This window comes from Phascolarctos cinereus, unplaced genomic scaffold, assembly GCF_003287225.1.
Source record: "Phascolarctos cinereus isolate Bilbo 61053 unplaced genomic scaffold, phaCin_HiC Scaffold_4;HRSCAF=312, whole genome shotgun sequence".
NCBI classification, from domain to species: Eukaryota; Metazoa; Chordata; class Mammalia; order Diprotodontia; family Phascolarctidae; genus Phascolarctos; species Phascolarctos cinereus.
Genome location: NW_027555847.1, coordinates 533,591,198 through 533,611,879, shown reverse-complemented (window position 1 = coordinate 533,611,879; position 20,682 = coordinate 533,591,198).

Genomic DNA, 20,682 nt, shown 5'->3' with positions numbered 1-20,682 from the left:
CAGCTGTGTAACCCTGGGCAAGTAACTTAACTCTGTTAGCTCAGTTCCTCATCAGTGAAATGAGCTAGAGAAAGAAATGGAAAGCCACTCCAATATCTTTGCCAAGACAACCCCAAATGGTATCATAAAGAATTGGACATGACTGAAATGAATGAACAACAAAATATAATGCTTTAAATTTTGCAAATTGTTTACATAATTTGATCCTTCCAGCAAAGATGTGACAGTGGGGCTATTACTATACTTATTTTATAGTTGAGGATACTGAGGAAAACAGAGGTTAAGTAACTGGCAGCTAGTAAATGTCAGAGACATGATTGTCAACTCAGGTCTTCCTGACTCCAGGTCCAGTGCTCAAACTACTACCTAAATCGATTCCACCTAATCCTTCTTATTTGGCTCACTAAAATCGTGGAGGGAATTTTTTCTTAAAATCTATGACCTCTTCAAGGTCAACTTTGTACATCAATAGAAAGTTATTATTTTCCCCAATTCTGCCTTTTTCCAAACTAAAGATTTTAATTTCCGTAGGCCTTACTGTAAGATGTTTTTCCTTCTCTGTATACTGTAAAATGTATATAGTACTTCTGAAAATGAAATTACAAAATTTAAACTCTATGTTTCAGGAACACCCTTATTAGAATAAAGTATTTTTAAAAAAAATTCATCCCAAAGATCCTGCAACTGTGTATGTCAATAATATAAAAGATGTGTGATCTAATCCATGTGGGTAATCCCTTCAAAAATTCAGATTGAATGCCATCCACATAGAACTATCATGTGTGCTTTGATCTATGTTCTTCACCAAAGAAAGTCCAAAAGATGTCTTTTAAACATTTTATCCAAATTATCCAGATACCATTGAAGCCTGCAGGCTAGACACCAGTTGTGGTAGGCCATTATTCCAGTATTACATTTCTCTGTTAGTATCCTTTAAACCACTCCTGTGAAATTCCACATTTGCAATATGTTATATACTCCTCAATCACTTTATATGTTTCCCTACTCTCCTTTGGCTTAACCTTAAATTTCAAATCTTTGAATATTGTATTATTTATAACTAAAATGTATATGATTATCTGTCACTCTTCCTAATAATTCAATATTTAGCTACTTGACTTTTCTGATGTGAGTAGTTTGGCAAAAATTTTTGAATGATTATTGACCTTATTTAGGGAAGTCCTCAGTTGTCTGACATATTAACCCTCTAAATGCAGTCTAAGATCTTTATTTTATTTAGCTCCAGAAAAATCCCCAGTCCTTTAGTAATTATTAGCATTTCATGGTTATTACATTTTTATAAGAGATTAATCTAATACAGTCCAGAGCAGGCCATGCCCCAGTTAGCCAGCCACAGACATTGGGGCAACTGAATTGGCATTGGTGGCTTCCAGAGCTCCAATCCCATGGACAAAATGGTGGTCAAACTACTGGTCAGAAGGAGATTACTGAAGATCATTTGTGGCAGTGGTAGCAGGACTGTTTCATCACCTATGTGCAATTGTAGGTCCCAGTTCCAGGGAAAGGAGGAGCACCAACAGGAACAGGAACTCTGGTTACAGTTCTAGGGCAGAGAAGAATACTTGTCATCATTTAAAGATCAAAGCACAGGCCAAAAAAAGCGATGACCTCTGCTTAGATCATACCCTTTGAAAAAAAAGAACTGAAATCTTATAGATCCCCAGAACTATCTCTGAAAACAGTAACATAAAAAACCTGAAGCATGGGACTTTGCCCTCCATCACAGGAGTCTAGAAAATTTTAATATAAAGTTTAAAGTCAATAAATAGGCTGTAAAAATGGGCAAACTCTGGAGAGCAATTTGGAACTATGATCAAAGGGCTATAGAACTGTATACACCCTTTCATCCAGCAACACCACTACACCAGAGAGATTTTATGAAAGAGAAAAAAGAATCTATTTTTCCAAAAAAATATCTTACCAGCTATTTTTGTGCTGTCTAAGGAGTGGAAATTGAGAGAATTCCTATTAATTGAGGAACAGCTGAAAAAGTAATGGAATACGATTTTAATGGAACATCATTGTGCTATAAGAAATGATAAGCAGAAGTATTTCAGAAAAATTTGGAAAGACTTACATGAACTGATGCAAAATGAAGTGAGGATAATGTACACAGTAACAGCAATATTGTGTGATCAACAACTATAAATGATTTAGCTATTCTGAGCAATACTCATGATGAAAAATTCAATCTGCCTCTGGAGTAAGAACTGATCTCATCTGAATACAAACAAAAGAGTATTATTTTTCATTTTTTCATTTTTTCTTTTTTTCCTTCTTTGTCTATTATTGTTGGGAGTTTTCTTGCACAGAATAACTAATATGGAAATGTTTTACATGATTGCACATGCATAACCTATGTTAGTCTCAGAGAGGGGGAGAGGGATAGAATTAGGAACTCAAAACTTAAATAAAACAATAAATGTTAAAATTTTTTCTACACGTAATTGGGGAAAAATAAGATATTACTTCAGAAAAATAAGAAAATAACAAAAAGAGAACTTGACCACACAAAGTTACTCTGCTAGTGTTAGGGCATGGTTGGCCCCTAGGAGGTACAATGAATAGTGTTGAGCATGGAATCAAAAAATACGAATTTTCCTGATCAAGAAACTTAACCCTGTTAGGCCCAATTTATCCATTTGTAAAATGGCTTGAAGAAAGTAATATCAACCCAGTCCAGTTTTCAAGAAAATCCAAAATTGGGTCATGAAGATTCAGAAATGACAGCAACAAAAGAGAAATTGACCAATTTTGTTAAGCATATTCAAACACAATTCTTGTGCATATATACTATTTCCAATAATTTTTTTCACATCTCACAAGGATTGTGATTAATTGTGTCAATTATTACTTTAAGTAAAATGTAATAATTTTATTCACGAATACCTCCTAAAGGTGGTGAAAGAAACAATGGAAAAATAAGGAGAAGAAGAAAAAGGACAAGAGAAGGAGGAGGTGGAGGAAAGTAATTTGGAGTCTGTTGGCTACAGAAAAGGGAACTTAATTTCAATTTTTTTTAACAGACTTCTAGAATATATTAAAGAATAACCTCAGATTACATAGAAAAGGAATAATTACAAAGTTTACCTGGAATTCAATGAAAGTCCTCATGGAATACTATAAATCAATGGCTTAGTTTTTCAACAAGGTTATTAGAACTTTGATAAAACATTTTACAACGTATCATTCAATTTTTCTGTAGAAGGGAGGGGTAGGGTATGTATTAATACTATTATAATTGGTTGAAGTTTCAACTATTTCAATATCTTGAAGGAAAGATGAGTTACTGATCACTTTACATCATCTTAAAAAGAGGTATGCAGTAGAAAACCTCAGAGATATGCACTTGGCTGTATGTTACTTAAAATCGCTATCCATGATTTGGATAAATTTAAGGGCAGAATTAACAGGAACAAAATTTTATGTCATATCAAGGTGTGGTTATTGAAAGTTGAATAAAATATTTTTTAATCCATCACAGAGGAAGAGCCAAAATGGTGGAGAAAAGGCAGAAACTCCCATGACCCATCCTCCAAACTGCTCTGAACATCTTTAAATAATGCCTCGAAACAGATTCTGCAGCAGCAGAACCCAAAAAAGTTAGGAATGAAACAATTTTCCAGCCACAGACAATTTAGAATGTTTGCAGGAAAGGTCTGTTGCACCCATGTGAGAGTAGAGCACAGTCCAGTGCAAGCCATACTAGCTAAGATCAGGCACTTGCAAGCCAGAAAAGACTTTGAGAGATGCTGACGAAGCGATAGCATGGGCTACTTATGGAACTCTCAGCCCACAGACATAAGGGGGGTTAAAAAATAGAAAGAGATTATAGGGGTTCTTTGCTGATACTGGAGCAGGAATCTGTTGCTTTGCCCCTATATGGATCTAAGTTGCAGTTTTAGCTGGCAGTCACAGTGCAAGAAGAAGCATTAGCACACCACAGCTTGTAGCCACAGTGGAGTGGCACCTCCTTCACCGTTCCAGTGTCGAAAGAGTCCTTGTGTTTGCTCACACACCAGAACACAGGCCAGGAGAGGAGTTAACTCACCTCTCCATAGACCATACCATCTTGAAAGAGCTGAAAGCTTACAGGTTCCTAGAAGTATCTCTGAAAGTACCCACCCAATCCCCTGAAGCTTGGGACAGTACATTTTCCACCCTGCAAGCAGCACTCCACATCAGGAAAGAATTAAAAGTGAAGAAATAGGCTAGAAAATGAGGAAATAGCAGAAAAAAATCTTATTGTAGAAAATTATTATAGTGACAAGGGAGATCAAAACACACTCCAAAGAAGACAACAGAGTCAAAAATCCTACATCCAAAGACTCAAAGAAAAATATGAATTAGATTCAGGCCATAGAAAAGCTCAAAATAGGATATTAAAAATAAAATGCGAAAGGTAGAGGAAAAATGGGAAAAATAAATGAGAGAAATGCAAGAAAATCATGAAAAATAGAGCCAATAGTAGTAAAGGAGGCACAAAAATGCTGAAGAAAATAACATCTTAAAGAAAGAAGAGGCCACATGGTGAAAGAGATACAAAAATCCAATGAAATAAGAATGTCATAAAAAGGAGAATCACTCAAATGTAAAAAGATATACAAAAATTCACTGAAGAGAAAAGCTCCTTAAAAAGCAGAATTGACAGACGCAACTGGTGGCACAGTGGATAAAGCAACAGTCCTTTATTCAGGAGTACCTGAGTTCAAATCTGGCCTCAAATACATAACACTTACTAGCTATGTGACCCTGGGCAAGTCACTTAACCCCATTGCTTATCCAAAAAAAAAAAAAAGCCGAATTGACCAAATGGAAAGAAAGGTACAAAAGCTCACTGAAGAAAATAATTCCTTAAAAATTAGAACTGAGGATGTGGAAGGTAACGACCTTATGGTACATCAAGAAACAGTAAAACAGAACCAAAAAATGGGGGGGAAATGAAGAAAATGCATAATATATCATTAAAAAATAACTGACTGAGAAATAGATTCAGGATAGGTAATTTAAAAATCATCAGACAGGGGGCAGCTAGGTGGTGCAGTGCATAGAGCTCTGGCCTTGGAGTCAGGAGGACCTGAGGTCAAATCCAGCCTCAGATACTTGACATTTACTAACCGTGTGACACTGAGCAAGTCACTTAATCCTATTGCCTAGCCATAAAAAAAAGAATCATCAAACTATTAGAAAGTTATTAAAAAAAACCCCAAAAGCCTAGATATCCTCTTTCAAGTAATTATCAAGGAAAATTGCCCTGATATTCTAGAATAAGAATATACCTTTGTAGAATCCATCCATCACCTCCTGAAAGAAATTCCAAAATGAAAACACCCAGGAATATTATTGACAAATTCCAAAGCTCCCACAACAAGGAGAAATATAAATACACACACACAATCAGCATAACACAATATTTCATGGCTTCTATTTAAAAGAACAGAGGACTTGGAATATGATGTCTGGAGGCAAAGAAGCCTGGATCACAACCAAGAATCAACACCCTAGCAAAACTGAGTATAATCTTTCAGTAGAAAATAATGGATATTCAATGAAATAGAGAACCTTCAACCATTCCTCTGAAAAGACCAGACCTGAATAGAAAATTTGATTTTTAAATAACAGACTCAAGAGAAGTATAAAAAGGTAAATGGGAAAAGGAAATCACTGGGGAGTTAATAAGATTAAACTGTTTACATTCCTACATAAGAAGATGATATTCATAATTCATAAGAACTTTATATTTATTAGGCAGTTAAAAAGAGAATATATAGACAAAAGACAGAAATGTGAGTTGATTATGGTGGGATGATATCTAAAAATAAAATTAAGGCATAAGAAAGAGGATGGACTGGGAGAAAGGGAAAGGGAGAGCTACAATGGGATAAATTATCTCACATAAAAGAGAAAAAATAAAGCTTTTTTTTTTATTGTGGAGGGGGAAATGGTAGAGGTGGTAGCTAATGCTTGAACTGTATTCTTACCAGAATTGGTTCAAAGAGGGAATATCACACACACTTAATTATGTATAGACATATATATTACCTTAAAGAAAAGTCAGTAATGAAGGGGATGAAAGAAGAGTGGTAGTGATAGAAGGGAGGGTATATTGAGGCTAGTGGTAATCAGAAACAAAAGAGTTTTGAGGAAGGACAGTGTGACAGGAGAGTGAGAGAGAGAATAGAATAAATAGGGAGGAATAGGATAGATGGAAATACAGTTAGCAATCATGACTGTGAAAAAAATATTGAAACAATTTTCTATGATAAAGGCATTATTCCCCAAATATATAGACAACTGTTTTGAATTTATATAAATAAAAAACATTCCCCAATTGAAAAATGATCAAAAAATCTAGAGTCAGTTTTCAGATGAATTAATTGCAACTATCTATAGACATATTTATTTTGATTTTGGTTGGGTAAACATTTATTTTGTTTTACTTTTAATTTGTTTTTAGTTTTCAACATTCACTTCCACAAGATTTTGAGCTCCAAATTTTCTCCCCAATATAGACCTCCCCCCACCCCAAGATGGAATACATTCTGAATGCTCTTTCCCCTAATCTGCCCTCCCTTCTGTCTCTGCAACCCTTCCCTTATCCCCTTCCCCTTCTACTTTCCTGTAGAGCAGAATACATTTCTACACCCCATTACCTATATATCTTATTTTCCAGTGGAATGTGAAAACAATTTTAACATTTGTTTTTAAAACTTTAGGTTCCAAGTTTTCTCCCTTCCTCCCTCCTCATACACCCTCACTTAAAATGTAAGTAACTCCATACAAGTTATACATGTGTAGTCATGCAAAACACTTCTATAGTAGTCATGCTTTGAAAAACTAATTATATTTTCATTCATCCTGTCCCATTCCCCATTTATCCTATTCTCTCTTTTGACCCTGTCCCTCCTTAGAAGCATTTGCTTCTGATTACTGCTTCCCCCAATCTGCCCTCCTCTCTCTCACCCCCTTGTTCTCCTATTCTCTTCTGCCCTATTTTCCTGTGGGGTAAGACAGATTTCCATACACAAACGCATGTGTATGTTATTTCCACCTTAAGCAAAATCCAATGAGAATGAGATTCACTCATTCTCTCTCACCTTCCCCCATTTCCCCTCCACTGTAAAAGTCTTTTCTTGTCTGTTTTATGTGAAATGATTTACCCCATTCTACCTCTCCCTTTCTCTTTCTCCCAGTACAACTTTCTTTCACCCCTTAATTTTATTCTGCAGTATGATTCTTTCATCTTCAACTCACCCTGTGCCTTCTATTATCTACCTATCTGTCTATCTATTTATCACTATATCTATCTATTTATCTATCCATATATTTTTTTTCCCTCCAACTACTTTAATACTGACAAAGGTTTCATGAGTTACAAACATCATCATTCCATGCAGAAATGGAAACTGCTCAACCTTAATAAGTCCCTTATGAGCTTTCTTTCCTGTTTAATTCTTCATGCTTTTCTTGAGTCTTGTATTTGAAAGTGAAATTTTCTATTCCCTCTGGTCTTTTCATCAAGAAGACTTGAAGATCCTCCATTTCATTGAATATTCATTTTGCCCCTGAAGGATAATGCTCAGTTTTTCTGGGTAGATGGCTCTTGTTTGTACTCTTATCTCCTTTGCCCTCCATAATATTATTTTCCATGCACTCCGGTCCCTTAATGTAGAAGCGGCTAAATCTTGTGTTGTCCTGATTGTGTTTCCATAATACTTGAATTGTTTCTTTCTGTCTGCTTGAAAGATTTTCTCCTTGACCTGGGAATTCTAGAATTTGGCTACAATATTCCTAGTTTTCCTTTGGGGATATCTTTCAGGAGGTGTTTGGGGCATTCTTTCCATTTCTATTTTGCTCTTTGGTTCTAGAATATCAGAGCAGTTTTCCTTGATAATTTCTTGAAAGATGATGTCCATACTCTTTTTTTTTTATTGTGGCTTTCAGATAGTCCAATAATTTTTAACTTCTCTCTCCTGAAAGTATTTTCCAAGTTTTTCCAATGATAAATTTCACATTGTCTTCTATTTCTTTTTCATTCTTTTGGTTTTGTTTTCCCAATACTTTGATTTCTCACAAAGTCACTAGTTTCTATTTGCTCCATTCTAATTTTTAAGGAAGTATTTTCTTCAGTGAGCTTTTGGACTTCCTTTTCCATTGGACCAATTCTGCTTCTTAAGGCATTCTCATCATTGGCTCTTTGTACCTCTTTTGCCATTTGTGTTAGGCTACTTTTTTAAGGTGTAATTTTCTTCAGTGTTTTTGGGGGGTCTCCTTTAGCAAGCTGTTGACTTGTTTTTAAGGATTTTCTTGCATCACTCTCATTTCTCTTCCCAGTTTTTCCTCTATTTCTCTTAGTTGCTTCTCAAAATCTTTTCTGAGCTCTTACATAGCCTGGGACCAATTCATAATTTTCTTGGAGGCTTTGGATGTGGGAGCTTTAACTTTGTTGTCTTCTTCTGGTCATATGTTTTGACCTTCTTTGTCACCAAAGAAAGATTCTATGGTCTGAGATTTTGTGCAGTTTTCTCATGTTCCTAGCCAATTATTTGAGTTATAAACTCTTTGTTAAGGTAAGGTTCTGCTTCCAGTGTGGGGAATGTACTGTCCCAAGCTTTGAGGGTTTTGTGCATCTAATTTTGGAGACATTTCTAAAAACCTGTAAATTTTCCATTTTTCCAAGTTCGTATAATTGAGGGCAAGATGTTTACTCCTTTTCTGGCCTATGCTCTGGTTCATGACTGACCACAAATGCTCTTTTTCTGCTTTGGAACTTTGAGGAGGATCCTCTCTCCATCAAGGCACAAGCTCCACCATGCCAGCATGCCTCCTCACCCCAGGACTGCCACCCAGAATTGTGACCTAGATCCAAGCACAGGAAAATCAAAGGAATCCTGTATCAGCACCACCAAAGAGATCCTGCAATCCACTTCTGATCAGCCTCCTGATTCCCCCTCCATCTGTGGGCAGAGCTCTGGAAGCCGCTGTCACCCAGGGCTGTTCTGGGACTGTGCCTGGCATGGAGCTTCTCTCCCACCTCGGTCACAGAGTTTTCCTACTGACCTTCTAAGTTATCTTTGGCATTTGTGGTTTGATACGTGTGGAAATCACCGCAGCTGCCCATGATCAGTCCCCTGAGGGCTGCTGTTGAGGCTTGGTCTTTGTCTGCATGCCCATGCTGAACTATGCTCCTCTCTAAGCAAGGAGCAACATACCTTTCCAATCCATGTTGTCTTGGGCTAGCAATTTGTTTCACTTTGCCTTTTTGTGGGTTCTGCTACTCTAGAATTTGTTTAGAGCCATTTTTACAGGTATTTGGAGTGGTTTAGAGGAGAGTTCAAGCAAGCCACTACTTTTCTTCTGACATCTTGGCTCCCTTTATAGCCATATTAAAAAAAAATATTCTATACCATCATTGGTAAGGGAAATGCAAATCAAACACTTTTGAGGAACTACCTCACACTTATTAAATTATAAATAAGGGAGGAAAGGAAGAGAACAAATTTTGGAGGGGATGTGGATGAGACACTAATTCAACCATTGTGTAGAGCAATTATGCCCCAAGAGCAACAAACTCTACATACTGTTTGATACAGTAATGCTACTACTTGATCTATATCACAAAAAGATGATAAAAGTGAAAAGGAAGACAATTTATATATACAGAAATATTTATAGCAGATCTCCTCTGGTAGCAAAGAATTGGAAGCTGAGGAGATGCTCATCAACTGTGGAATAGCTGGACAAGTTGTGGCATATGATTGTGAAAGATTACTGTTATGCTTTAAGAAATAACGAGCAGGATGTTTTCAGAAAAAAAACTGGAAAGACTTATATAAGCTGATGAAAAGTGGAAAGGGTAGAACTAAGATAACACTTTACCTAGTAACAGCAATATTACAAGATGATCATCTGTGAACAACTTAGCTGCTCTCACGAGCACAATGACCCAAGACAACTCTGAAAGATGTTTGAGGAATAACTCTATCCATCCCCTAGAAAGAGCTGATCATATATGAATATAGATTCAACCATATGTTTTTACTTTATTTTTTTGGGGGTCGTCATTTTTTTTTCAACATGACTAATACGGAAACATGTTTTCCATGACCACATGTATATAACTTATATCAAATTGCTTCCCTTCTCAATGAGAGACTGGAGGGAAAAAGATAATTGGCATCTCAAAATTTTAAAAATGAATTTTAAAATTGTTTTTACATTTAATTGGGTGAAAATAAAATGCTGAATAAATATTTAAAAAATAAAATCCATCATGAGCTGAAAAAATATTCTTGATTCAAATAGATCTTGACAAAATAGAGAAGAAACTCAAACTACTAATATAAAATGTAGATATGATGATAAAACAGATGACTAGATAATTTCTCCAATCCTTAGAGCATTCAAACCTTTCCTAAATAAGTATTATGCACAAAAAACCTAAATTAAATTGTCTCCATAGTCTATGACTCAAAGATCCCTAAGAGATTAACAACCTAAAGACCCAACAAAACAGATTAATCCTTAATCACTAGTTCAAGCATTTGCCATACTCTGGTAGTACTGCACAAGATCACTTTGGAATGACCTTGCAATAGAAAATTATCACTACAGTTGCCCCTCTCTAAGCTGTTGAAAACGAAATGGCAGAAGCTTATTCAGACTGTGACTTCAGCATAAAGGTACTATGATCTGTAACAAAATACAGCCAGAGAACTGAGTAATAAAAGGAACTGGTACAGGAAACCAATTTCTGTGTAGATACATTAAATCTGAACCAAAGAGAATTGGTGTCCAAGTGGGGTCAATTATGCTTACTTCTCCTCCTCAAAGTCAATTGGAGTAAAGATGTAGGACACTGCAATACATATTACTCTATGTAATAAGAGGCTGAAACAGGGTGGATGCCTACATCTCCAGTGAGACATCTGGAAACATCAATGAGATTATGGGAAGAGTGATTTGGGAATATAAAATGAAATAATGTAAATTGCTAAAGATCTCAGGATGATAAAACTTTAGCTACACAAATACACACATATACATAAACCAACATGGAAAATTTTATTAACAAAAGGGAATATTATCATTACATCATCTAAAAGATTCCATTCATTTGTGAATAATTTCAGGACAAATGAAAATGAATCAACACCCAATGATACAGGGGACCTTAGGTTTCAGCAAAGACCATTATTCCATATCATCACCATCATCATCATCATCATCACCATCATCAAGAATAGTATCCAGAGAAGTGATTTGAACCAAAGGCTTTGAGATATTCCAGTTAACATTTTTTGTTACCTACAATTTTAAGATGTGTTATTGTCTGTTTAAATTCAAATAATCACAAATGCACATATCTCAGAGTTTTCTTTTGTATTCTTCTATTTCTTTTATTTTAGATCTGAATATAATCATAACTTGGAGAAAAATATATAAATATTTCACACATATCAAATCTCAAAGAAGATCATTAGCCACATGAATATATCTGTGGTTAATGTCAATATTATTTTATACTAGGTAGAAGAGACTGTGGCCAACAAAACTTAGTTACACAGAGGAAATAACACATTTTCAAACATATAAGTAAAATTTCAAAATATCAATATAACTTTATAGAATACATCTTTTTGCCATCAAAAACTTATATAGTCATTACCTATCAGCAAAGACAAATGAAAAAGAAATGAAATACATATATTATGATTTTTTTTTAAAGCTTACTCATTATTTTCTGTCAGGATTCAATAAAGCTTTAGCCAGTCTCTAAGCAGTTTTTGTTTTTGCCCTGAATATTAAAGGGAATCATATCATCAAATTAAAATAATGGAAATAAATTGATTGGGTACCATTAAAAGTCCTTGACATCATAATTAAAGGATCACATATTCTGTCTCAGCTGAACAAATCCTGAAAACTTTACTATCCTGAGTGAAATATTTTGCCTCCAATAATGAAAAAAAAGCACTCAAGGATAATTGTTTTAATAGCTAATGACTAATAACCAAAATACTCAATTGTGGCATTAATAATTACTCATTTAAAGTGAAACCAGAAGATATACTCATGTATGCTGTGAGTTTAATATATTTGCTTAAGAACTAATTAGAACTGGAGTTGAACACAGCTATTTCTTTAATAAGGTTGGATTTTATTTTTACTTTGGTAACATCTCCAAACTAATTTCTTTTCTAAAACAAGCCTGTAAATGTGAAATCTGTGATAGTGCAAATTTTTTCTTCATTAAGTCATCTGATTTATTTTGCCAAGATTTCATCACTGTTTATCAAACTAATTCCAGGGTGAAACCACTTAACCATTTTATTATTGAGATGAGAAATATACATTCATCTTCCTCAAAATAGTTTGAAGAGATATTCAAAAGAGTATGTTTTTGAACATATTAATTGTGATAAATTTTGTTATGATAATACTTGAATAAATGTTAAAATGGAATTCTTTGTTCATCTTTCAGAATGCCAAGGTAAGAAGTATCAGTATATAGTCATAGAATAATAGAACATCTGGATAAACTCTCTCTCTCTCTGCACATGTCTAATATACATACATGTATGATGTATGTATCTGTGTAAATACATCCATATATAAAATATAAAAATACTAGATATGATATATATGTTGATTATTACACGGGATACATATGCAAAAATAGATATACATATGACTATAAAAGTATTTTTTCAATGGAATGGCTTTCTGGTAAGGAAGTGATTATGTATGTATGCATATATACGTATATGTGTATACACGTTTGTATATGTATATGTGTATGTATATGATATAGGTTTATTTCTTTGTGTGTGTGTGTGTGTGTGTGTGTGTGTGTATATATATATATATATATATATATATATATTCATTATATGTATCCATTGTAATTTTTTTATTGTTTCTATGTGGATGTGCTTGATGTATGTGTGACTATTATCCATACAAGGTGGAATTTCTGAGTTGATTTATTTAACATTGGTGATTTTAATAATTTTTCATATGATCAAATGAAAAACAATTAAAATACATTTTGCAAATTACAAAGAATAAGCATGGCTTATAAGATATATGAGATCAGTGTTCTACAAGGCAGGCATGAGAGGTCCACAAATACATAATGTTGCATATATGATTTTTTAATATATATTTTCCTTCATTTTTTAATATTTTGTTTTTAGTGGATGACAATCTAGAGTGGGAAGAAAAAGTATATAGGGGGAATATTAGATGATATTAAAAGGTATGATATATATGTACATATATACATATACATACATATACATACATATCTATACTTTATATATATATACATGTGTGTATATATATATATATATACATATATGTATGTGTATATATATACATATGTGTATGTGCATATATATAAGAATAGCAGAAGAATACAGATTTTAACATAATGGAAAAAGAATTTTCATTATGTTAAAATCTCTATTCTTGTGTGAGTATGAAGAAAAGACCTCACTTTCTCTACATCTATCTTTATATAGATTAATAGAAGTATATAAGCTTCTGTTTACCCACTGTCCTAAAAAGGAATTCTAATTATTCCCTGGTGCTTGTTAACCAAAATCTATTCCTCCAACTAGTTGAAAAGGTAAATTTTTTTCATTTAAAAAGGTTCTGTTGTGCACTTTTTAGACTCCATCATAAATAATTCATATCATCACTTAGTAATTATGACTTTTATTTTAAATCAAAGGCTTGTCTCTATAACATTATATAGTATGCTTATAAAATTTGAAATGTATAAGTGAAAAATTGAAGTTTTGTTATAATAAAAAGGCTGTCACAGTATTGATATATGAATGGTGTATTTGTGAGATTAATCTAATACTAATTTAAAAATCTGCTTCTAGTTTGAAAAAATATATAAAAAAATCATCACTGTACCTTACATATCAAGTTTAGCAAATTAATCATATTGAAATATGTACACTTCAATGTTTTACTTAGATCTTCCATGTTATCTCCTTTTCTCTATTATATCATTTTCAATGAGCGAAAAGCTATAGGAAAGTGGATTTAAATATGTTTTCATGTGTAAACATTATGTTTTTTTTTTTATCCCTGACTCGAAATTAATCTTTGGAAGTTGTTGGGCTTCTCCTTGATTCATTGGCAAGAAAAGGACTGATAGGACAGACAACATGATTGTGTAACGAATTACTTGTCTAATAAAAGCTGTATATGACAACAAGGAAAGGACAAAGGCAAGTCAGAAGAACCATGGCCAGAGATACCTCTTCATGTTTTTGTTAATTTGAAAACATAAAGACCCCCTTGACCAAGACAAATGTCACTGCTGTGATCTGGTATTTTTCTTTCACAAGTCAAAGCAATGCATTTTAGGAATTTTCATGCTAACAAAACATATAAGAATTTGCATTTGGCATAGATTAAGATATAAGAAGAAATTTTTTGTGCAGTCACAGACTATGAATAAGTGGATGAGACAACTGAGTGAAGAACTCTGTGGGAGGTCAGAAAAATCCCAGGGTAAAACTAGGAGAAAGAAAGCCTCCCTGCCCCTGGGCCATAGATATAAGTCAAGCAAACTGAGAGTACACATGTTACTCTTAAGATTTTAGAAGAGATTTAAAGTCCATTGGGCAAAATAAATGTGCTCCCTGTTCTTTTTCTCATGCTATGAACCTGAAGTATTTAAATCACATGGAAAAGAAGTGCCTAGTGGGAGGAAACAGTGGATTAGAAAAAGTGATGAAGAACATTGATATCAATAATATTCAATAATCAAAAACAATAATAAACATTAAAAAATGATTATTTTAGATTTGTAAATCAAAATAAAAAGAGAGAAAAATGAAGACAATGAGGATTTTCTTACAAAAGAGTTAAATATATACAATAATCTTATTTTTGAAATATCATGAAAGCTTAGGATTTCAGGTGTATTTTTTTTCTTTTTTGGCAAGTGATTGGGATTAAGCAACTTGCTTAGAGTCACACAGTTACTAAGTATCAAGGGTGTGGTCTGAGGCCTGATTTGAGCTCGGGTTTTCCTAACTCCTAACAGTCCATTTCAGGATTTTCTCAGTATTTCAAGAATGTTCCTTTTGTGTCAAGTAATTCTTTTACACATATTCTTAGCTTGCACCTCCTTCTAGTACAAGTTCATTTTAATCATTTGAATATTGATTAGCTTTTAAAAATGTTTATTTTGAAAGATGAAAATTGGAAATATTCCCCCCATACTGCCAATAGCTGGAGAGTCACACACTCTCTGGCACCATCATGACCCCTGGGAAGAGATATCAGATTTCATTCAGTTTTTACATAGCATGAGGATTATTAAGTCTTGCCCAAATGTGACTTATTAGCTTCATGAGTCTACAATTCAGGTACCATTTATGTAACTCTGGAAGTTCATTCCTTGTACCTTCAGGGCCTTGGTGCTGGACTGATGGTTTGTAAAGCTCTGAATGGACTTAACTTTTAGGATCTTGTTGCCTCACTCTACTCAACCATGGTAATTTATAAGTTTATAGCTGTTTGCTATCCTTCAGACAGAAGCAGAAAAGAACAGACACAACAAAGGCAAACGCAACAACAGATCCATCCACTCTTCTCGTCATTCTGCCCTTGGGTGAGAGAGAACCCAAGGTCGTCCCTTACCCACAGGTCCACAGAAGCTTTTTGTCCTTCAGTAAGACAAAAAAATCAAGAGAGACTCTGAATCAAGAGAGTTAACTCTGGCTGTAGAGATAGTGCTGAGCTTGGAGTTAGGGAGCTCCACAGTTCAGGTTCGATAGCCAATGAATGTTTCCCTTTACTAAGTGTCTAAGATTCTACCAAGCATAGCATTTCTATGAATATTCCAAATATTTTCAAGACATTTTATTACACATCATTATTTCTTTATAGAGACAGATCCCTCAGAAACTTCTATGTGATGGATAGTATTATAACCCCTATTACATAAATATCCTGTATAAACAATAACCTTGAGTTTTTAATAAGTTTTCCTGAAACACAATTAGTGATACAGAGGGATAGATCATCGTATGTGAATTTCATGCAATCCCTCTTATATTTGCTAACTTTATGACCCTGAAAAAAATGACTGAATCTCTATTTGCTTCAGTTTCCCACCTGTAAAATGAGGATAATGATAGTATGCATGCCCTAGGGTTGTTGTGAATATAAAATTAAATAATATTTATAAAGTGTTTTACAAACTTTAAAGTATTCTCTCTCTCTCTCTCTCTCTCTCTCTCTCTCTCTCTCTCTCTCTCTCTCTATATATATATATATATATATATATATATATAATGTATGTATAAATATGTATGTATCTATATGTATGTGTGTATGTATATGTACAAATACATGTGTATATATTCATATTGTCAATATGTTTGTTGAGCTGACTCAGTGCTTTGAAGTATAAATAAATGGTGTGGTAGAGATAGTGCTGAGCTTGGAGTTAGGGAGTCCTAAGTTGAAATGCAATGCCAGACACATACAAGCTGTGTGACCCTGGGCAAGTTGCTTAACCTCTGACCAGTTTCCTCAGAGGTAAAATGGTGATAATATCTAGCATAGTAGCTAGCACTTAGCAAGGGCTATAGGTGATTATTATTATTATTATTAAAATAAATAAAATCAAGAAGAGTAAGAATATATGGCTCAGAACATTTGGAATGACATAATTACATACAAAATGTTTGGATTCAAAATTAATGAAATACAAATTAAATGAAAAAAACTACACTGAATTTCAAATCTTTCTCTAATTCTTGTTATAACTTTTCTAGTCATTTTTGTTGGCCTTGTGTTGAACATCCATTTATCTCTGATGCTTTGCTGATAGATTTTTTTTTTTTGCATTCACTTCTGTGTTAATGTCTTGAGCTTTCCTATCTCAACAATAACTCTTTATGGGCAAATTATATTTTTTTATGTATTTGCTGCTTTTTTTCAACCTTGATTTTTAACTTTACATTAGTTCTAGACTGCATACTTCTCAGAGTGATGTCTGACCTTAGATACTTTCTTATACCATTCTGCTGTTTTCACAGTATTCCATTTAATTAAAAAAAAACAATTATTAGACTTATACCTCAAAGAGACCAATGACAAAGGAGAAGGAAGTATGTATAAAAATATTTATTGTATCTCATTTTTTTTGTTAATTGATGCAGTATGCTTGTTTTTGTTTTTGATCTTTTCTCTATGAGGCAAAGAAAAATTTATATTGTATGAAGGATGTTTTCATTGCAAAATGTAATTTTAAAATTTTGCATGAATTGACTTGCCTGGCCCTCCTAGGGTTGAACACTTACTACATGCCACACACTGTGCAAAGTCCTGGGAATACAAAGAAACTTCCTCTCTCTACCTCCAAAGAAAAACAATCCCCGCTTTCAAGAATCTCACAGTCTAATAGGGGAGACACCATGCAAACAACTATTTATAGATAACATACATGTGAGTATGTATATAATGTATGCATGTACATGTGTATATTCATATATGTGTGAATACATACATATGATTGCAAATACTTAACAGAGGGAAGACTCTAGAATTAGGGAGATGAGAATAGAATATAACAAGAATACACACACATATATATGCATAAATACATGCATATATATATATACATACATACACAATATGTACACACATACATACACACATGCATATAGACATAGGTATATGTCTGTGTGTATGCATATACATATGCATATACATATACATATATACATATATAAACACACATGCATGTATATATACTTATATGAGTATATGTGTATATGTATATTCTTATATACACATGTATGTATGTGTACACATATGTGTATATACATATATACATACACGTGTGTATGTGTTTCTCTGTGTGTGCATATATATGTATGTATGTATGTATATATATATGTATGTGTGTGTGTGTGTGTGTATATATATATATATATATATATATATATATATATATATATATAGTGTCTACTAAGTTTCTACTGTGCTAAGTGCTTTTTTTATTAAATTGTTTTGATTTATCAACAATCATTTCCATAGCCTTTTGAGTTTAAAATTTTGGGCCCCTCCCTCCCGACCTCCTTCCACTAGATGGCACACAATCAGATATAGGCTATACATATCCATTCATATTAAACATATTTTCACATTAGTGATGTTGGAAGGAAGAATTAGAACCAAGAGGAGGGACCACAAGAGAGAAAAAAGAAAATGAAACAAAAGAACAAAATAGCAAATAGCATGCTTCGATCTACATTCAAACCTCCAAAGTTCTTTCTTTGGATGTGGATAGCATTTTCCATCACTATGCCTCTGGAGATGTCTTAGATGCTTGCATTGCTGTCTTTCTTGATATTTGTATTTGAAGATAAAATTTTCTTTCGGTGTCTGTTCTTTTTATCAGAAAGGTTTGGATGTCCCCTATTATGATGAATGCCCATATCCTCCCCTGAAAAATTGTGCTTATTTTCGCTGGGTAGTTGATTCTTGGTTTTAATCCAAGCTCCTTTGCCTTACAGACTATCACATGTCAGTCCCTATGATCTTTTAATGTAAAATTTTCAAGGTCCTGTGTAATCCTGACTGTGGTTGTATGATATTTACTGCTAGCAGTATTATTTTTTAACCTGGTAATTTTGGAATTTGGCTACTATATTCCTTGGAATTTTCAATTTGGGATCTTTGATGAGGTGATCGGTAGACTCTATGGCTATTTTACCCTCTGGCTCTAGAGTTCAGAGCAGTTTTCCTTGGTGGTTTCTTGAAAGATGCTGTACGGTTTCTTTTTTTTTCATCATGGTTTTCAGGTAGACCAATAATTAGTAAATTGTTTCTCCTGGATCTATTTTCATTGTCATTTGTTTTACCAATGAGGTATTTTACATTTTCATCTTTTTTTTTCTTTCTTTTGTTTCTGTTTGACTGATTCTCACTCTCTCATAGAGTCATTAGCTTCCATTGGCCCAATTCTAATTTTTAACATTGTAATCTTTTATTAGATTTTGTACCTCCTTTTCCATTTGGGCCATTTTATTTTTTAAGGATTACTTCTCAGTGAGTTTTTGTGTCTCCTTTTCCCTTTGGTCAATTCTGTTTTTTAAAGAGTTGTTTTCTTCTATTTGCTTTTTTTTCCCCTAATTCAGTCAATTGAATTTTTAAGGATTTTTTTTTCTACAGCTAATTTTTGTCCTTCCTTTTCCAAACTATTGAATCTCTCTTGCATATCTCTTATTTCTTTCCTCAATTTTTCTTCCACCTCTCTTACTTGACTTTTAAAATCCTTCTTGAGTTCTTCCAAGAAGGCTTTTTTGGCTTCAGACTAGTTCATACCCCCTTTTGAGGTTCTAGATGTGGGCTTATTGACAATGTTGTCCTCTTCAGAATTTCTCCCTTATGTTCACTATCCCAATAATAAGAATCTATGATACATTTCTTTTTGTTCATGGTTTTTGCTTATTTCCAGGCCTTTAAAAAAATGAGCTCTTCTGCTGGGGAGCAGGGGGCAGTGACCCAAGTTTCTTGAGCTGTGAGCCTGGCAACTGGCAACTGGCTCCATGTTCTGGGGTCTTGGATGCTGGCAATTGGAGGCTGTAGGGTTCTGGTAGGTTACCTGGTGGTGGGCTAGAATTAGCCACACTGGGACTCTAGGGATAGGAATGGGTAATCTGGCCCCTTGAGGTTGCCTGCTCACCTGGGCCTTTCCTTTCTCTCCTTTCCCTTTCTTAGGTTTCTTGCAGGTGGATGTTTTGCTGCTAATGGATGTTTCTCAGACTAGGGCTTTCCCCTTTGGAGCCTTCCCAGAGTTTTGCTGAGGCACTGGGAGATTTGACTGCTATGGAACACAGAGGCACGTGCTTATTTTTTGAGTTAGCTTCCACTGGTTCCCCTGCCCTCACTGAGGCACACAGGGGTCTTGGTGTTTGTGGTTGCTTGCTCCACCACCTGGGGCTCAGAATTTCCTCTTGGTATGCTGAGGTGGAGCCTTCAGCTAGCTTTCTGGGATATCTCCCATTCTGTGTTGCTCCCCTTCCCCCAGGACAAGAGGGGCCTTTCCCATCAATCCCTCAAGCTACTTGGGATACTAGACTGCTGCAACCCATATTTCTTCTTGTTCAGCTGTTACTGGGTTTTTCCTGTGGTGAGATTTTCTGGGCTTTCAAGGGTTTATAAGGGATGGTAAGTGCAACTTACTTCTTACTCCCCTATCTTGGCTCCCAGAACTATTGTATCTCTTATTTTGTTGTTGTTGCTGTTCTTGTTTGTTTTTGTTTTTTTGTTTTTTGGCTAGGCAATAGGGTTAAGTGACTTGCCCAGGGTCACATAGCTAGAAGGGTTATGTGTCTCAGGACAGATTTGAACTCATGTCCTCCTGAATTTAGGGCCACTGCTCTATCCAAAGTGCCACCTAGCTGCTCCTATTGCATCTTGTATTGTCACAAACAACTGACAATTAATGTAGTGTACAACATTTGGGAAATGTTGGTAAATATTTGATACAGGTATTTAATTGTATAACATTGTGCTATAAGGAATAATAGCATAGATGGCTTCAGAGAAACTTGGGAAGACCTGGAGGAACTGATGGATAATAAAGTGAGAACTACAAAAAATGTGTACGGC